We start from the raw sequence: 14,922 nt of genomic DNA, 5'->3' as shown, positions 1-14,922 counted from the left end.
ACCTCCTGTTCTTCTTAAATCAAGTTTATGTTACCAGCAGCTAGGAGAGTCAGCTTCTGATTTTGAACAGGTTTGGAGCTGCTAAAAAAACCCTGGACATCAGTTTCTCAGCTGTTTGAGAACCACTTTTTTAATATTCCTGTTGAAAGTTCTGCAGACATCTCTTGCAGCAGACTTGTAGATGTCAGTCTTTCCTGCGTATTTTGTTTAACTTGCTCTTAAGCTTCCTAGAAGAATGCATGCAGGTGAGCTTTTCAAAGCTTTTAAAAAATTTATTCTTACATGGAAACCTGGGAACAGCGAGGCAAGAGTTAACTGAAGCTGCTTGTGCTGTGCTGGGGGAGTGCAAGATGTTGGTGCTCGGAGCACCTTGTGGAGAGGTGCTTGGTGCTTTCGTTTGGATTTTCTTGAGGTTCAGTCCTGTTTCTCACCGCAGTTCCTTGCTTTATGTAGCCCAGGCAGGTATCTCTGGCCCCGCTGAGTGCCAGAGGTGATGGCCAGGTGAGGTGTACCCAGCCTGGCGCACCTGCCGGTGACAGCCAAGGGCAAGCTGGGTGCATCTCTGGGTGCACAGACTCGGCCGGGGGAAGGCAAAGGACACTAACTGGTGCTTGTTTAAGCTTTATCCTTGCAGGCTGTATGGCAGCAGCTGGCCTGAACCGCCTGGCTTTGATAACTTGAGCAGTTACTAAAGGCAGTATAAACACAGGCAAACGCTGCAGAGCCCAGGGGCTTAGCGTTGCCGTTATCATGAGGTATTCCATCTGGAGGTGGAAAAAGCAGCCCCTACAGGGTTCCTCTATCTCGAGGCTGGCAACAAGCGCAGAGTGAATGACATATTTCCATTTGACTCATCTGTTGTCAAAATGTTGACACCCTCGAGTCACATTAAAAATGAGACCTTGTAGCTGAATTGGCGCATCATTCTGGTAAGCACGGAGCAGGTGTTTGTTGTTTTTCTGGGTTTTGTCCTCATTAAGAGAATTATTTTTTGCTCCCTCCCTGAGATGGGATGAAATTGATTAATGCTTTTGCTAATGTTCTGGGTTAAAAATAACAGGAGAACCTGTTTCAGGTGGAATGCTGAATGTTAGCTGTAAAGACGTTCAACTGACCTGCTTGACAACTATTTAAAGCCCTAAAAATAAAACAAAATTAAAAAAATCAGTGCCCAGTAGCCAGATGGTTGGAAAAGAACACCCCACGATCAATGAGGCAATATGTAAATATTTTCGATCATTACCATGGTACTGCTGTGTTGACATTGAAATTCAGAGTGCTATTCCATGGGACTCCTCATTGATCAGCAGATGAGCTCTGATAAAACAGAGAATAAAAGCACAGTACTGAGCAATTAGGGATTGCGGGCTCCATTGACAACGACAGGCTTCCATCAAGGTCTACCAATGGATTTCAAACCCTCTTTAAGCATGTTACTGAGACACTTTGTTTCTTCCCTGGCTGTCAACTACCAATTAAATGGCGTATTATTTCTTGAGCTGCTTTATTTAAGGTGAAATACTGCATAGCTGACTAATTTTTCTGTGCTAATTGCCACATTTATATGGGAAAGGGGCAAGGTGAAAGCTGATGCAGAGTTTTCTGCTTGAAATATACTTAGCTAGAAATGACTGGAAAGTAATATAAATCAAATGGTTGAATTAAAATAATGTTTTGAAAAAAAAGGTCCTCCTAAAAGCAGGCTGTAGAGGCCCTGTCTAACTGATTCACTTAGAAGTCTTCACAGGGGGGAAAGCATGTCATGCATAAAAGATAAAGCGCCTTTTGCATACACAGGTGCTGAACCCACCAAGAGGCTTTTTCTGGGTGTCAGTCATCCTGTCCCCGTCCCCCCGTACTTTTGTGGTCCTGGAAAAAAAAATCTTGTAGGTTATACTTCTCTTGGAGGGGAATTTGAAGCTTTACTCTAAATGGATGCTTATAAACGCTGATTTTTCAGATCTGAATCTGTAGCTGCCTCCCTCAAAACAATACCGTACTAGCATGGAGCAGATGCGGCTGTTCGCAGATTCTGGGATGCCACCACAGAGGCAGGAGGTCATCCTCTGTCTGGGAAGGTGAGGTGTCCTGGAGGTGTCGAGAACAGCTTGCAACTGCTGTTGTGTGATGTTAAATGTGATTTCCCACTTTACAGAGACTGATGGGAGGTTCATAAAAGTCTTGTAAGGTTGCATATAGTGTGTAGGTTGGGTTGTTTTTTTTTTTTTTTCCTTAATGTATTTTTCTGGCAGCCTCATCAGAGCAATCAGGGTTGTAATGCTTCCCATTTCATATAAGGGAGTAATGACTTTTAAGAAAGGAAGGAGAAGGCTTTGCAAATGAAAAGCTCATTATAGCTACAGCAAGATCCAGAACCCAGGCAGCTTTCTGGCAACATTTTGCTGTTTGCTTTTTCTCCCTTCCCCTTGGGTCTGGCTGCTTGCAGTGAGGCCAGGATCCAGTGCTCCTTAAGGAATGTAACCCCAGGGGGACTTCGGAGGGTCCAGATGCTACAAGCATCAGATAGGGGAAAATGGTTTAGGTGCCTTTCAGAGCTGCTCATATTTTCTAGTTAACTGCTGCATTTATCTTGCATGTTAATTAATTTCCTGGCACATCCTAGAGCCTGTTTTTCTGCCTACAGAGTTCTTCAGGATTTTTATTTCTCTCCAATTTGCTGCTTTTCAGTTGCTCACTTACATGCCCTTATTGTTTGAGGGTGACTAACTGGTAGGAGAACAGAAAACACCTTCTCTGAGGATAAAAGGACTCTTGTGACTACCCGTGGCCTGAAACTGATGCTTCCAAACCACGGCCATGCAGTGCTTGACCACAGCTGACACTTGTTAGGGTTTAGTATTTACTAATGCAGATTGTGCAAAAGCAGTAGGCTGAGCTAAAACAGCTGTGGTGTTCGCTAGGAACAATTTTGCTAGTTCATTTATCCCTGCAAGATAGTGCTGTCACTGTCTCTGACTTTGCAGAAACAGCACGTGAATCTCTTTTTCTATTATCTTTGCACTTGCTCGACAGGGCTCTGATCTTGAACGTGGGGCCAATGTGTTCTGGTCTGTGGTCATCACCAAGTGTGTTTGTTCGGGTAATGGTGAGGTGGGAACTCTGCCTGTCCCACCAATATAAAGTGTTTTAGTGGTGGCGGTGATGATGGTACCTCTTAGGAGGAAAGATTGAGAAGTGGAGCGCAGCACATCAGTTAAGCAGAGAAGCCTTCAGAAGCCAGCAGAAGGCATCTTGTAATGAATCGTCCTCCGTGGAAAGGTAAATGCCAGTTCTGTTAGTGTCACATAGTGTTTTCAGCGTTTGTGCTAAAAATGAGCTGCTTACCGCCAGCTGGGTGGCACCTCTTCCTCCTTGCAAAATGTATTTGCATGTGAATCTGTCTGCTAATAGCTATAGTTTGCTTTCCTGCTGTTCCGATACCAGACTTGGTCTTTGCATGGGTTTGATTCTGAGCTGCTCTGATGCCCAGAGACTTCCTTGGAGAGGTGCTTCCCTGAAAGCCCTTCGAGGAAGGGAGGAAGTCTGTAAAGTTGCTCGTCTTTGCAAATCACCCATAATAAAAATGTTCTTCTAGCCTTTAGGGAAGTCTTGCATTAACTCTCTCTTCTCAATGTGCTTGTTGGGTTGCTTTTTCCTGGTGGTTTGCTTTGGGACAAATGTGTCCCTTGTTTAATAATGCTAAAGTCTCCTGCAATCCAGTAGCATCATAAATAGAAACAGTTTTAACTATATATTTGATTACCACTTATCACCAAATGTTTCTGAAATGCAGACAGGGTTAATTAGTAGCAATCTAAAAGAGGCTTAAAACTGACAGTTTTTAAGTTTAACTTTTGTATTGTAATCTGTTCTCACATGTGAAAATAAGCAAATTAATAGCATCAGTGAGGCCTCTGCAAACTGCAGTGACTTTAAAAAGTGATGATTTGGGAATATAGTCCAGGTGACTTGTGTATGATTATTCCAGAAAACAAGTTCTATAAATATGTGGTAATGGCCTAGATGGTATTAATTACCTTTAACTTTCAGTGTTTACTGTAGAGAAAATGCTGGTATTTATGTTTTCCTAAATACAGTACTTTCAGTTTCTGTTTTTCTGATATGTTTTTGCTTTTAATCACTTTTGATTTCAGTATTGTTAGCAAGCATGTAGAGAACTCTGTATCTCTGTTTGGAGTAATTGTTTCAGACCATTTATTCTTATTTTCACTGAAAACAAGAAGTTTTGTCATCCTTCCCCAATCTACAGAAAAGGAAAAAACCCAACACTGAAACAAAAAAAGAATAAAGCAGATAGGAAGATTGATCCTCTTGAATGGGGGAGGCTTTGTGTCTGCTTTTCCAGGTTTGCCCAAGTTCCCCAGTGAGGCTTTCGGGATTGCTGCCGCAGTGGGTCAGCTGAACAGCGAAACTCCTTCTGACACCGTGAGTCCAGGCCCCTGCTGACGCAGAGAGCTGCGCTCTGCTCTGCAAAGGCAGTGCAAGGGACCGGGGCTCTGGGCCAACAGATTTTTAGAAGTTATTTGCTTAACTGTAGGTTATAGTGGACGCTTCTTTTGAGAGGATGTTGTCTGGCATATCCAGCTTCTACAGAAACTTGTCTGGCTTACAAAACAAATGTAGAATAGATATTGACAAATCCTGATGCACTTGATGAGTGAATTATTGTGTTAACAGTGGCAAGACTCAATCAGACTAGATGTATATAGGGTTAAAAAAACTTGTAGATATAACTAATCCTTTTTAAAAAGAAAGGTAATGTGAGGGTTTTTGTTTACTTGCAGATCAGTATGGTAGAATAGCTAAAAGGACTAATGAGACACTTGCTTTCCTGGAAAAATCATTTTAACAGTTCACATGCAAAGCAAGATTAAAATCTTGTATTTAAATAGATTTCCGTCCTACAGATTTGAATAGGTAATTTAGAGAGAAGATCCTTTGGGCTTTAAATCATCACATTGTATATAACATGGGGGGAAGAAACAATTTAAATTTCCCTTTATGAAATTTTTTTTACTTAAAAGATTCCTTCAGAATTTAGTGGGTTAATTCTGCCCCAAAGTACGCGCACAGATTCTTGACAGGTTTATATCTATCAAATCTTGTAATATTTTTCTTCAGTTGATTTAAAGATGTAATTTTAAAAGTAGCAATGATTTGCACTGTTAATTTTGTTGTCAGCCTGCAGAGTCCATTTTATTTATGATCTTGTCTTGACTGTATTAATATTGGGAACAAGAGCGATAGTCAATGAACGAAAAGAAAACTAAGATTCAGCTTTGTAGCACATTGCAATCAGATTTGGGGGACTTCAAGGAATGGCATCTAGTGAGTGTGTAAGACAACTGCATCTGTGTATGTGTGTGACAAATACTGAGTCGCAGCTGATCGTGGATGGTTGGATCAGGTTGGCTGTTCGTACTTGGTGCTTTCAACTCTCCAAGTGCCTGGCAAAGCGAAGCAAATGCTGTAAGACCGTTGTGTGGCAGGACTTGTTCCCTGTGCTCTGCATGTGGTGATGCAGATGTGTGGTGGCTGCTTTGAGGCCACAGTGGAAAGCTGTACGTGAGCCAGACCTGGTGTGTGGAACCCCCTCGCTTTGAAAACTCAGAGCAGACTCCTAAACCACAGGACTACTGACTGGACCTGTACTTTCCAGCTCAGATAGTTCCACATCTAATAGTTGCATCACAGAAGGTTTTGACATAAGTTAAGCAAATGTTGAGAAAGTGTTGATGCTCGACACTTTCAGCTTTTTTTTTTTTTTTTTCTTAAACCCAGCCTGGGAAAGCAGAAGTGGCATTTGGGCTCTGTGCAACTGGCTTAGCTGTGAATCAGCAAATCATAGAGTCGTTTAGGTTTGAAAAGACCTTAAGACTGAGCCCAACCGTCAACCGAGCGCTGCCAAGTCCACCACAATATAAATCAATACATTAATTGCAAAAGGTATTAAAAAAAATCTTCTGCAAATTAAGATCACATAAAATGAAGCTGCTCTGCAACACTAGCAGTTTAGAGATAATGTATCTTATGAAAGGCTAACAATTATGGAAGATGAAATAAGCATGAAAATTATAATTGAACAGTAGTGCCTCTGATATATTCACAGAACAGAGTACTGAAAAAATGAATCCAGGGAAACAATATATGGGTTAACTTAAAAACCCTCCAGAAATAACAGGAAGCCCACATCTCACTTTCAATATATATTCAATCATTTGCATCAGCAATTCAACGTTAATAAGCATTTGTGGACTAAATATATTTTTAAACTGCCTGCCTGCTTGCTCTTGGTGAGATCTCTGAGATTAATGGTCCTGAAATGTTACTCGCATTTGCTTTTCGTCCAGGATGGATCTCACTTGTGCAGCGCTATTATTTTTTTTAAATTGCTGTCCAGGAAGGTACAAGAGTAAAGAGCAGTTACGTTTTGGGGTTTTTTTGGGTTTTTTTGGTTTTTTTTTTCAAATTGTTGGTAAGACATAAATTTGTTAACTGTAACAGGGTAGCACAGCTAAAGGTATCAAATGTTTTTTCCAAGCATTTCAGGTTCTTTGGTGCAGCGAGGAGAGTGTATTGGTGTTGGTTTTTTTTTTAATTTTTTGGTATAACCCTTTAGTTGGGGGTGCTGGTCTGAAGGCTTGGATCGAGGTCCCTATTGAGGAGCTGCTTTATTTTTTGGTGTGGATGTGAACTCAGATGTGCGTGTTCTGATGCAAAACACAGCTCCTGCCACTGGGAAGGACAACTGTGCCCTTCCTGACCCGAAGGAGAACGGAATATTTCTGTGGCCGGGGTGTTCAGGGAGTTAAAGGCAGCTTTAATCTGAGGGGGTGGTTTTCAGGAGTGAGCAGGAGCTGCTGAGGCCCCGTCCCCTGCACGCATAGCCGGGCTGTCTTCTGATCTCTGCTGACGTCCTGAAGCCGTGCTGGCCACCCGTGGGTCACTTGTTAGGGGAACGGCTTCCCTTCTCCGTCCCAGAGCCTTTGCTCTCTTCTGGCTGTCCCCTGGAGGACAGCAGGGCAGGCAATGTTCAGCTTTCCAGTGGTCGGAGGAAACGGTGAGACTCTTCACAAGGCAACGAGCTGCGTGGCCTAACGAAACAAACCACACGGGCTGCAAGTTATACTTCTGGCCCTCAGTTCTCCTGACAGAAATCAGCCTCAGGGGAAAGCAGGTAGCTGATGGGCTGGAAATTGAAGTGTAAACGGTCTGCCTGGGGTTGATGTTTCCAGAGCTGTGTGGGAAGGGAGCTGGGGCTGCCCTGCTGGGTGCCACTTGTTCACCACCCTTGTCTTGGCCATCCCTCCGGCCGGGCAGCACTGTCCTCCGCGGCGGCCATGGGAGATGCCTCCTCCTCGCTCCTCCAGCTGTGGAAGGGCTTGCAGGGTTTATTCAAGCAGCTCCAGCTCTGCTTCCACCCTTGAACGGGGGATCCTGCCTGGTGTCTGGGAGGCTAGCTGAAAGCAGGCTGCGGTGTGGTGTTTTGTCTGTGATGATGTTCCCTTTGTGGAAATTGTTCAACACCCTATTTAAAAGGGAAACGCTTTAGGGGGAAGTTACGGTCTCATATGGAGAGAGCACATGAGAGTGGTCAGTGCAACATGCGTGCATGTGTTTTTTCTTCTCTCTCTTTTTTAAATTTTATTTTTATTTTTAATTTCCATGAGTTAGAGATGACTCATGGCTTGGAACGCACTTTAAATCCCTGAGGTGCTCATTGCCGCCTACTATCACGTATTGAATTTCTGACATACCGGAGGGATGTCTGCAGAGAAACTCTGATGTGCAATTATAAAATGTTGTAGCTTTATGTTGTTTGCATAGAAGCCATTAGCATGGTATAACTGTGAAAATAATGCAGCTTTATTCTTGCTGTTGATTTCCCATGGGCATGGCAGTTAAGGAACTGTGTTTTATCTTTCTCTAGGATGTTGACACATGTGGACCAACAGTGACATCCTTTTTCAGCAATGCTGTCTTTACTCCCTCCTGCATTCAGAAGCATCTAGAGAGATTTTTTGCAGAAGGTAGGTTCTGGCATTTCAGCTGGATGGCTGTTCTTTTTCTTCTGTATTAGAAAAAAATAAATTAGATGTTACTAGGGAGAATGGTAATGAGTCTGACAGGTACTAGCTTGCTGCTGGTGAGAGGGGATTAACCTTAGCTTGGGTTCCACTTGAATAGGTGCTCAGGGGTGGAACACGATAAAATGGAGTCTGGAAGAATGGCTGTATGAGTTGCCTTTGAGAAGGGCTTGGCAGTCACAGGACATAGTTGGCTTAAATTGCATAGACTTGTATTGGTAATAAACCTGTTTTTTTAAAAACCCCACACGTTCTCTCCCTTTTTCTGCTTAGTTGGCATCCTTGTTTATTTGATATTTTTCAAATAAATAAATTAAAAGGGAGAAAATTGCACATCCTGTGCAGCCAAACATAAGTTTTTGTGTGCATATTTAAATCTTGCATGGGTTTTTTCCCCAAAAAATCTTAACCTTGTTGCATTTTATTTGTATTGAAATAAATAGTGTGCAGCCTCTGGTACTACCAGAAAATTGTTGTTAATTTCTACCTTTTTTTGTCCTCTGAACTTTTAATTTGCTTTATGTTGCCAGGAGGATTGACATGCAAAATTTCCCCAGTAAAGAGTGTAGATGGGGAAGCGGGTACCATGTGTGGTACTTTTTTAACAAGTAAATTTGAAGAGATTTGTATGCTTTTTATGAATGTATGGACCTGCTACTCCCTTATGCTGCAGCCTTTGGAGTGCTGCTTGTGGGTCACTATGTATGTGTCCAGCTCTCACCAAACCTCTTGTGTGTGAGTTCTAGAAACATTTATCATAGTATTTAAATCTGCCCTCAAAATTAGTGGCTGAACAGGAAATTTTCAATAGATGGGGTTTCAGCCTTTAGACTGACTCTGTAGTTTTGCATCTTTCTATTTTCCTCCAGTATGTTCCTCACCACTTGGGGTTTTTTTTTCTTGTCAGAAAGGGTGTTTTTAACTCTTAACTCAACCTAATGTTTCTCTTTGTGGTGATACTGTGGTATAGCAACTTTGAATTTTTGCTGCTGGATGCTAAAACTCAAACTCTACGGTTTCTTACTTAAGAGCAATGAATTGCTGGGAAGAACAGAGAAAGGATTAATGAGTTTGGATCAGAGTCTGTTCACTTATCAAGCTGAAATGGTGTTTTTAATTTTTCTGGATTTATACCTCAGGGTCGCAGCAGTTACACTGAAACCGCAGTGCCACCAGCTCTGTATTAACATGCAATATCTTTACCAGAAATCCTTGAAAACAAAGGGTGATTTTAATACCTTAATTGTCTCCTGTTGGTAAATTGGCTCCCAATGAATTCATTGCCATTCCCCATGTCTCTTCCCTTCCTGAATCCTCTCCAGGTGGGCTGTTACTAGTGCCGTGGCTTGTCCCTCTGTGGGATACCTGATTTCCTTGGGAGAAAGCCCGGCGGCTTCTCTTCTGCCCACCACAGCTCTCTGAAGGAGCTGCAGACTGGTCTCTTGGGAGCAAAAGCTGCTGTCAGCAGCTCTAACAGAGGAGTTTATGCTCATAGAGGCATTAATTGCCCTGTGGATTTGTGCTCCTGTGCTGAGGAGAGCAGCTGTGCCCCAAGAGCTTTGCCTTCCTTGCCTTTAGGTCACGCACTCCACCTTTGCTCCCCTGTCGGCTGTTGTAGAGGAGAGTGTGTTTCTCTGAATTAGTGGTAACAGCAAAGAAGAAATGCAATCCTTAGCAGTGGTTAGGGTTTGCTTTGCCCTGGGGCTGTGGCTCTGCTCAATTTCATTTGCCTGAAGGACTTAGGAGGGCTGATGATCTTTGGTGAGAGAGGTGCCCAAGTGTTCATTAATTCCTTGGGCAGGTGGGGGGAAGCTGCCTTCAGAATTGTATTCACAACAAAATGAATACATGCGGCTTGCGTCACTAGAGAAAAGTAATGTCCCTGGATTGACAGGTAAGGAACATAGGAAGAAAAATGGGTTTTAAGTGTTGTCAGAGAATGCAGCATTTAGGAAAACAAAAAGCTCAATAGCAATGTCCAGGAAAAAGCTGTAGGCACTGGCTAATTTTCCCCTCGTTCTGCCAGCATTCCTGTGCAGCCTTTTGCTTTTCCAGACCCAAAGGCTTTGAATCCAAACTGTTGGACAGAGTGAAAATGGTGGGAGAAGATTCCTCTACAAGTCATACCTGGGAGTATTTTGCATAGAATTACTTCAAAATCTAGGAAAGTGTTCTCAGTCCCTGGTGTGAGCAGAATCTGAGGGGCATGTGTGCATGCACAAGCTGTAAGTGCCTGTGATATTCAAAGCATGGCTGTGGGACCTGGACAAGAAGCCGGCAAGGTAAACAGTGTGATAGGGGAGACGGAGGATGCTGATGCAGAATGAGGAGGTATCTGCTTCTCTGTCTTTCAGTAGCCTTTACTTCTAGCTGTCCTGGAACACTGCCCTGCCTTTTCATGTTTCCACTGGTCCTGTAACTGCAGAAGCCTGGACGGGATGAGGAATGAGTGCTTCTCTCTGTTAGAAGAGGCAGAAGCTGATGTCGGGCAGGAGGCTGATATATAGGAGAGGGGAAAGTAGATGAGGTGAAAGGAGTTGGAATTACAGGGTGCCTTAGCCTGAGAACATGTGAGGTGGGCTGGGGAGAAGTTTTGTGCACTGGGGAAGTGGTGTCCCCTCTAAACACTTTGTGCACATCACTGAAGGAATGGATGGTGTCCTGTCAAAAGGAAGCACAGGTTTGCTTTGCAGTTGGTTCCTTCTCATGCCTTTCTAGTGCTCCCTGCTTTGCTTGCAGCACCTGTCTGTGCCTGTGCCATGCTGTACTGTGACTTTTAGGTACATTTCTACACCTGGCTGTGTAATGTGACAAGCTTTTTCCCTTCCAGAGCTCTATGCCTTTTTATATGAACTCCAGTTTGGGCTGGCTTACTTTTTCTGCATCCTGTACTTACCAGGGGACTTACTGTGTGACCTGTGACATGAGATTTGTACCCCTTACTGTAAGGGGTGAGTTTATGGAAACTGACTGAAGGCGGAGAAATCTATCCTCGTGTTGGATCCTTCATAGACTGTGTTGCAAAACACTTTACAGTGAGTTAGATCAAGGTGATAACACTTCAGAAAGCTGTGATGGCTTCTTTTGTACTGGCAAGGAGCGGAACCCTGTTTGGCAGCGTTTCGGAGCAGTACAATTGTGGCATTCGCCTATCTCGGTGCGTACAGGTTGTGGGTTAGTGTGGCACTTGTTGCAGTGCCAGGCAGGGAGAAGGAGGAGCTGCTGACAGGTAAGGGGAGGGGCGGGAATGGGATCTCATAAAGGTGGGAGATAGTTACAGGTAAACTGTGTTAGACCTGACAGTCTGGGACATAAATAAATGTTTGGAAAGGTACAGAAGGATCACTTTTCAAAGATGATTGTCTCCTGGCGCCGTGAAATTTTTAGTGGAAATACTAGCAAGATTTTCTTGTGGTTGTTTTCCTCCTCTTACAAGAGAAACACTAGACATGAGGAACTGTTTGGAGATACGTATTTAACTGGGAGGAAAGAGCTGTGACACTGGTGTGGTTGTAACCACAAACTGACAGTTTCCTGCTGCAAGTAGCTTTCTATAGATCTAAACCTCGTTCGTTTGTGTTTGTCTGCGTTGTCTAAATATCTGAGGACGATTCCGCTGTTTCTAGACTTCCTGGTTTTGATGGACTCTTTGTTGTAGGAATTTGGGAGATGGTGGCACGAGGAGAGATCATTACAGCACTAATACAAATTCAGGTGAAGTCAGAAGGCTTCTGTATGTTACAGTCTTGTATAACGTAAAAGTCAAGAAGTAGCTCCTTTAATCTGTGTCTGACTGGTTTTGCAATTACATTTGCATGTAGAAAGCTCTGTTTATTTCTGGGGAGAAAGGATGTAATCACATAAACTTACCTGTGTGGCTGAGACCTCTTCATCTGACATTTCCATGGCATCATTACTTGCTTCTAACTCTGCTACCTCCTCCCCATCTTTCTCCCCTGTGATGTGTTAAATATCACGGCTGCAAAAACGAGGGCACGTTTTTCCCTGCTGTTCCCATTCCAGCTGGAAAACTTAGATAGATCCTTCCCTTGTGGTTTGTGATACTGTAAATAAAGGCTTGGGAGGTCACACGTTTTCCATCTCAAGTTATTTTGATTCCAGTGCTGGAATGGGGGGGGGGGGGCGGGGAGGACAGAAATAAAAATAAAAAAACCCAACAAACCCCCAAACTGTTCTGGCTTTTTGTGGGAAAAAGAACTCATTAATGCAAAGAGAAAATAATTGGAAAAAAGGCCTTTACGAAGATGACTGACTTGTTGACTAAAGCTGAGACTTGGAGAATTAGGGTCAATGATTTCAAAGGAATCTTCCACTAAGCTTTGAAATAAGTCCTCTACAAAGTAGAGGCCTGGAACATGAAGCTGCTGTGATCTGCTGCTGTTCCTGGATGGTTCTGAAAAATCTGTTGTCTTCACAAGGCATATTGGCATGACTCTATAAACATATTGGTGAGTAATTTTACCTATGTTCATATGAATAAAATTACTCATATGCTTAAATGTCAGTTAAGTGGGCTTTTAAATCCGGAGTTGAGAAGTTCTGGTTGCAGGTCTCACTGGCTGGGAGGCACCTTGCGGTTTGGCTCCCCTGGGTTGCTGCTTGCAGCCTGGGGCAGTACCTGATGGTCTGGGGCACGGTGGGTGGAAAATGTGTATGCAACTCGCTCAAGATAAATGATTCAGTTCAGCCTGCTGAAAATAGCACAGAACTGTGATGTGTTGCGGTGGCTGCTACTGCTGTTCACAGCTGGTGTCCTACATCTGGCAGGCTTGGTCTCCTCAGCTGCGTCCCTTTCCATGCTGGTGTTTGAGGCTTTGAATAGACACAGAAAACATTGCTTAGGTTTAAACTTACATTTTGTCTTTTTGCTTTTGATATTTGTGGAATAGTGATTTGGATTTGATAAGAAATGAGCTCAGAAAAAGGTCCATTGGGCTTTACTACTGGGTGGTGGTATGCAGAGTATGATTAATATTGGCTTACAGTGGAGAAACTAGCAGTTGCTGGCAACTCTGCCGCTTGCTTTTGTTGAGTTTTGAAGAGGCCTTTTCCTAGTAAAGATTTTTTTAACTTTTTATGCAAAACAGGATACAAAATGTGAATATAATTTGTCATTGCAGAACTCGCGTTATACCTTGACACTGCAGAAGTATTTCTTTTTCCATAAACTGTATATTTTTAGATGTACAGTAGAAACAAAAGAGAAACATTCCACATCTAGATGTTACTCTCTGTGCAGGATAGTTTTTTGATTCAATAACTTTTCTTCCTTGATCTTCTTTTGCATTTTTTTCTTTAATGGGCACATGACATATGGACATAAAAAATAATGGCCCATTTTCCCCCCTGCTGTAGCTCATTGACGTCATTAAAGCTACAGCAGGGATGACTTGGCCCAGATTCTTTAAAAATAAGACCTGATGAACAACCCCTCATGGAAAAGCTCTATAGAGAAGGTTGTCCTGGGCGTAGCACAGAGCAGATGCTATGCAATTCACCATGACATTCAATAAAATTCCCTTTGGTGCCCTTCCTGTGAAATGGAGGTAGGACCCTTCCTGGAGGGGACAGCAAGAGATGTGCTCGCAGACCTGCTTTTACCATACCTGGATCGTGTGGTGGAGAGGGGCAATTAATGAAGTGAGATAATGAAATTACTTCCTTGGAAGTGGTCAGAGATGCTTTCTCTGCCTGCAGACTGGGCTTGCATGTGGCGAGCCAGAAGATGGAAACCGTGGTAGAAATGATCTGTAGAAAACCGTTGCCTTGAGCAGATTTTTAGGAAGATGCTTTGTATCTGTTTTGTCTTTTTGTACATTTTTCTTGCTGCTGCCCAGAGGTAGTGCTCTCTTCAGTGTCGAAGTACTGTCATGGAAGGATTCGCCATCTGAACGTGGCAGGTCTCTTCCCTGACATAAAGGGGCATTCCCAGGTTCAGTATCTCAAGGTGGGTCTGAGGTGCAGCTGCTTTTGCAGGCTATATTGCCCTCTTTATGACTTGGCACAGAAATAGAAATTACAGGGAATACAGGTGAAAGATGGCAATACAAATAATGGCAAAAATAGTAGATTTGACCTTGACTCACATGCTCAGTCTGAATTAAGCTGAAATGCACGTTCGGATCTAACAAACCGACAAATGTGAAAGGTTCTCAAGAGCTGTTGACTACTTTCCGTTTAGTAAAATAGTGGTAGCCATTTATGGAAATCCTGAAAATCTTTATGCTAACTTACAAAGTGAGTGTTTCGCTCACAGTTACAAATAACTGCAGGAAGAAACACCCTTTAAAGAGCAGCCAGAGCCCCAAAGCTGTGTCTGTAGTGGGTGGATACTTGATCACTTTTGTATAGCCAATATTCATTGCTTAGGGCATCTTTAATTTAACTGTATTCTTGCTTCTTGGTGGTGATAACTGTATCTGGCCAAGACAGGTTCTCTTGCAGCGAGTCCAAGAAATCAGATAGTTCTTTTTCCGATGCCAGACTCTTCTGGTCCACTGAATATAACTGCAAGAACACATAGTTCCCAAGAAGGAAAATGCTTACTGTGTTTTTGGTGACAGCTGAAGCTAACTTGGGGGAGGGAAGGATGGAGCGAATAGCACTCATGTCTGCTTATGAGAGCATGTTAATTTTAAAGGGAATTTAAGTCTGAAAGTTTTTTGCACTTGAAAGCCAGAATAGTGTCAAAGTGACATTGACTAGTATAAATAGTGAAGGGAGAATTAGATCTTTAAAATATATTCAGTCTTTTGATTAGTCATCCACAACTCCGCTGGTAAGACAGGGGAAG

At 43.0% G+C, this 14,922-nt stretch overlaps 1 protein-coding gene across 14 annotated transcripts in view; it reads left to right on the top strand.

The window, feature by feature from the left end:
- The window catches only part of PITPNM2 (phosphatidylinositol transfer protein membrane associated 2), a 141,411-nt gene that overhangs the window by 8,258 nt on the left and 118,231 nt on the right, over window positions 1–14,922 (top strand). For 13 of the 14 annotated variants that reach the window (XR_008732261.1, XR_008732262.1, XM_055710282.1 and 10 more), the window contains exon 2: window positions 7,952–8,051. The gene's annotated coding sequence lies outside the window, so the exon portion shown is untranslated. Of the gene's footprint in view, window positions 1–3,258; window positions 3,280–7,951; window positions 8,052–14,922 lie in introns of those variants that run through there. The other variant, XM_055710261.1, reaches the window with a different exon arrangement.

Source organism: Falco cherrug, chromosome 1 (assembly GCF_023634085.1).
Source record: "Falco cherrug isolate bFalChe1 chromosome 1, bFalChe1.pri, whole genome shotgun sequence".
NCBI classification, from domain to species: domain Eukaryota; kingdom Metazoa; phylum Chordata; class Aves; order Falconiformes; family Falconidae; genus Falco; species Falco cherrug.
This window is presented reverse-complemented; position numbering and strand designations above follow the sequence as displayed.